The 5,247-nt window shown below is 36.7% G+C and overlaps 1 long non-coding RNA gene across 1 annotated transcript in view; it reads right to left on the bottom strand.

Annotated features, from left to right (window-relative positions):
* LOC128247896 (uncharacterized) overlaps window positions 1-5,247 on the bottom strand; it is a 12,545-nt gene that overhangs the window by 2,287 nt on the left and 5,011 nt on the right. Inside the window, exon 2 of the long non-coding RNA XR_008264209.1 lies at window positions 130-228. This is a non-coding gene — a long non-coding RNA (uncharacterized LOC128247896). The remainder of the gene's footprint in view (window positions 1-129; window positions 229-5,247) is intronic.

Genomic DNA, 5,247 nt, shown 5'->3' with positions numbered 1-5,247 from the left:
AATTTACTCCAATCACCTCCCCTGCCGATTCTATGGCCTTGGCCTTCAAGCAGACTCTTCGCGTGCTAGAAATAACAGCCAAATCTCACAAAACTGCAATAACATGAAATATGTAACCAATCTACTCACCTTTCTGCAAAGATTTCTTTTGAGTAGTTTCCTGCAGTAATATGACTTTTTTTTTTTAAAGTTACAAAAAATATGAGTGCAGAAATTAACAGCAAACTCCTGAAAAAAAAAAGTAAAAATAACAAAGAAATACTGTGATGAAGTGAAATTGAAGTGCTCATTCATATTGCGTGTGTAAACACGTTTTACTTTTGGAAATAATGCTATTTTCAAAACCATTTTCTCTGGAGCAAGCTGCTTAAATATTTCCTCAAATGAACACTTTAATTTCACTTTGTCATATTACTGTTGGAAATTACTCAGAAATCTTTGCAGGGGTGGCGGATTGAAATTTTGAAATTGCGATTCTTAAAGAAAAATTTTCGGAATTGGAATCTCCATAGTCTAAAATGTGGGATTCCGTAAAAAAAAAAATTAAAGGGTAAGGGTTCTGTTTACATCTCTGCCATGTGAGCCAAAATAAAAGTTAATTTTATGCTATCAAGAAGAAACAGTTATTCAGGTACCATCCAGACAAGGTGGAATAAATTCTGTAAGTATGCATAAAATATGAGGCACAGACATGAAAGAAAAGATAGAAAACTATTCATAATGATGTCAGGTATGCTTAGGTAGAGAAGCAAAGATGTTGATAAATGTCTTGTGGCATGAAGTGTTCCAGTCTACAAGGCAGTGTACTACAGAGAACGAAAAAGTACAGAATAATGACACTTGCCCTTAATTTGGAGAGAGGCATGAATATGCTATTATAAAGAAAAAGCAAGTTTGAGGTCCTACTCCAACACTCAACAAGAACCAAACATTGAAGTTCAATCAGATAAAGCTGTTGGTCTCAGAAGTAAGTTAAGATGCTCAAAATATTTAGTGAAGTAGGGTCAGGAAATATAAGTGGGTGTCATGCACTAGATAGGCTTCTCACTGTTGAAGAGAAGGTCCGGTCTTTAGGGGTGTGGTCCAATGTTAAGGACCTACTTTTGGCAAAAGAGGTCCTCAGTAATAGTGAGCATGAGGGCTCTAGTTGTCGACTGTGTTAAAAGTTATGTGGTGCTATATTTTCTTGATATGAATAGTGCATGGATTTTGTTTTTGGTGATAGCTTTCAAAGCTTCCAGGCATGGAAATAGTTCTGATTTGGTGTAAAGTGTTCAAGTTGTATGTAGATGGAGAAAATTAGGGAGGAATGAAGGGTATCATTTGCAGAAGTGGGCATTGTTAAACATGGTAGCAGGATGGTCATGTATATGAAAATCTAAATCCAGAGTGCTAGTGTAGGACAAAATGGGCTCCATTAGCACACCATGATAGTGTGATCTGATTGGAAGCTAGTTCCAAGAGATGAAGACTGGATTGTATCCATAAAATTTTGATAGATTTGCAGAGCAGACTGAATTCAAAATTTTGCTGATATTGAGGTGACATTTCCATCAAATTTCTAGCCATTGTGAGTCCACTGGCACATAGAAAATTAGATCTCTAGTGGATTTGGATAAGTAGTACAGGTGGTTGTTAGGTGGAGAGGGTGATATTGAAGGTACTGGTGAATATCGTTCATTGCCTTTAACAAATTGAAAATAAGTATGATAGTGAGAAGGATCAGTGATTTGCATTGCTGCAGAATACTGTCATTATTTAGTTATGTCCCTTTACGTTCTGAGTACAAATCCTGCTGAAGTAAATTTTGCCTTTTCATCTCAGTTGATAAAACAAATCAAATGTTAGTAATATTCCTATAAAACATCCTAAATGTAACTGGAATTATAGTAGAAGACTAAAACTGTCTATCAGATTTTGGGCTTCTGTTGCCACTCATTAAAATCTCTAATTCCAGTCACAACTAGGATATTGTAAGAAATATATTAATTTTTAGTGTGTACACAGTCTACTATTCATTTTAACCATTTAGTTGTCAGGTCTTTCTTAGTCATAGTCCAAAGGTACATGATACTTTTAGCCAATGTTTGACAGATGAAATGAATAAGTTTGTATTTGTTTTAACTTCAGAGTTTATGACTTTTAAATGCCACTGCACTATGCCATATTTTGTCCATGGTACTACCCTCTCATATATCTAATCTTAGTTCTAAGCCCTTGAACAATTCAGCCTGCAGTCTGTCACTAATATGTTCATGTCTAGGCATTTGGTGTACCATTTGATGGTTTTGTATTGATTCCAAGTTTGTTTGTTTTTTGGGGTTTTTTTTACATTAAGGTTCTATTTACCCTTCTTCAAAAGTAAAACTATATCATCATGGATTATTACAGAGGGTTTCTTCTGGCCAACCAGTTGACATCTAACTGGCATCAACTAGAAGTGGGAATAATCCACTGGGTGCATCATCTGTGCCTCTGTTTGCCTTAAGAACATGCTGGTGAAAAGTCAGCAGATGCCAAATATAATGCTTTTTTATTCACAGTAATCATCATCGTTTAATGTCCACCTTCTATGTTGGCATGGGTAGGGTTTTTAATTAATCTTGCAATATCTCAGCTTCGAAATTTTGATGTGATTGTATAATTTTAGAATGACATTGAAGGGTAGGTGTGATAAGATGGATCTGGCTGGTTTGAATATAAAACAGATAACATATTTGGGCTGGATATAGCCAGTTTAAATGCTAAAGGGTTCAATGCTAGCATATTCTACAATAAGTCAGTAGGTATACAAATGATTTTGTTTTTCTGATGTTTCATTCACATGTGATGTTGAATTTTTTGTTTTAATATGTAAGCATTAAGGTTGAGAGTAATGAAACTTAAATTGACTGCTTAAAGGTTTGTATATAACAAGATTGTCCATAAAATAATTCTTAGTGAAGAGGTGGTCATTATTTTAAACAAGACATTTATGTATAATATGAATAGTAAAGGCATAGCACCAGTTATATTAATATTACAGGTAGAATTGTTAGCATGCCAGGCAAAATGCTTGGCAGCATTTTATGTCTTTGTTCTGAGTTCAAATTCCTCTAAAATCAACTTTGCCTTTCATCATTTTAGGGTTTATAAAATAAGTACCAGTTGAGCAGTGGAGTTGATATAATCGGCTTACCCCACCCCCAAAATTGCTGGCTTTGTGCCAAAATTTGAAACCAATATTTATAGGGGTAACTATTAATTTGCATCGATTTTGGATTTGGTTTGCAAGATTCTTTATGTGAGTTTGTGTGTTGAAGCATATTTTGTTGTGTCTGGTGAGAGTCACTCTTAGTTCCTTATTATTTAACACACTCAGCGGTAAAGTTTCCACTCATTTACTTCTTTATTTTTCCTAAAATTTTTGTTGTCTTGCAACCTTTTCAATAGTTGTTGACTCTGTCCGTTATTTGAGTGTGTCTAGGTTTTTATTACTAAGTACTGTGTATTCTACCTGTATATATATATATATATAAACTGTGGGTATGATTACCTACTACGTATATTTCCTATTTAGTACTGGGGATGTGTCATTTATGAGGACGTACTCATGTGTTTGTCTGAGTGTTGGGTGCTTAGATAAAATGCGGATGTCAAGTTGACCCAGGTTGCCTCCATGTTGGTCCTTGGCATGTTGATAGAGTATGGAGGACTGTTTTTTGTCATCATATTGTCTCAAATATCTATTTAGTCTTTCTGCTATGCTCTTAGATGTCTCTCCTATGTATGTCATGTTCTTGTCTTTACAAGCACCTTCTGCTGTAGACTACATTTCTAGTTCTATAGTTAATGCCAGGGTTAATCCTTATACACCATGCAGTTATCATTGGTGCATATGGTATTCTCAAAGGGGGTATGTTCTACATAGTTGTGATCTGATGGAGTTTCCTGGCTTTTCAAGAATCTTAATGTTAAGTTTGGTCTCCTTCAGAGCTTTTCTAAATCTATGGGCTGTGGTCTCTACAAACATCACTCCTTGATATTTGTCAGTTTTGTACCACGTGTTCACCCTGTTTGCTTTGTCACAAGCTCTTTGTATTTTATTCCTGTCTTTACTTCTATATCTAGGGCAGGTACCACTGGTTTCATTACATATAATGTTATGTAACTTCTTTCTAGCACACTTGTATACTCAAACCCTCCTCCTCATCATCATCATCGTTTAACATCTACTTTCCATGCTGGCATGGGTTGGATTGTTTGACTGAGGACTGGTGAGCCAGATGGCTGCACTAGGCTCCAATTTGATCTGGATGCCCTTCCTAATGTCAACCACTCTGGATGCTTTTACGTGTCACTGGCATGAGGGCCCTCAGGTGGTACTGGCAACGGCCACGCTCAAATGGTGTTTTTTACGTGCCACCTGCACAGGAGCCAGTCCAGCAGCACTGGCAACGACCTCGCTTGGATGTTGTTTTTCACGTGCTAGTAAGGTGATGCTGGTAATGATCATGCTCGAATGGTGCTTTTTACGTGCCACTGGCATGGGAGCCAGTCAGCGACCCTGGCAATGATGACACTTGGATGGTGCTCTTAGCGCTTCACTAGCACGGATGCCAGTCATGCAGTGCTGTCATCAAATTTGATTTCGATTTCACTTGCCTCAACAGGTCTTTGCAAGCAGTTTAGTGTCCAATGAAGGAAAGGTACGCATAAGTGGGCTAGTTATACCACTGGCATAGGCCATGGGTTATGGTCTCACTTGGCTTGCTGGGTCTTCTCAAGCACAGCATATTTCCAAAGGTCTCAGTCACTAGTCATTGCCTATCTTTCTGATATACATATATGTATATATAACATCTTGTGTCTATTAAGACCTAAATTGTTCTCAACATGAAATATAGCAGCATACCAAAACGTGAGCGGGCAAGACATTTAAAATCACCTAAAAAAAGCATTCTTAAACAGGTACCGGTTTCGGATTTAACAATTCTTACTGATTGTCCATTCCTCTTCAGCCTGATTTGTAATGTAACCGCAATCATCAGAATCATATACAGAGTTGCCCATCGCCATGGGTGCGCGTGTATATGGTTCTGCTAATTACAGCTTAATGGTAAAATTCAAAAGTCTTCGTTTTGGCGCGCTAATTCCAGGAATATATCTGCAGAAAATATTTACTGCGTCGTATATATTCAGTATGAAAAAATGGGTAATGGGTAAAATATTATTATAAAATCTGGTAATTAATCATATATTAATTAA

Source organism: Octopus bimaculoides, chromosome 5 (genome assembly GCF_001194135.2).
Source record: "Octopus bimaculoides isolate UCB-OBI-ISO-001 chromosome 5, ASM119413v2, whole genome shotgun sequence".
Taxonomy (NCBI): Eukaryota; Metazoa; Mollusca; class Cephalopoda; order Octopoda; family Octopodidae; genus Octopus; species Octopus bimaculoides.
This window is presented reverse-complemented; position numbering and strand designations above follow the sequence as displayed.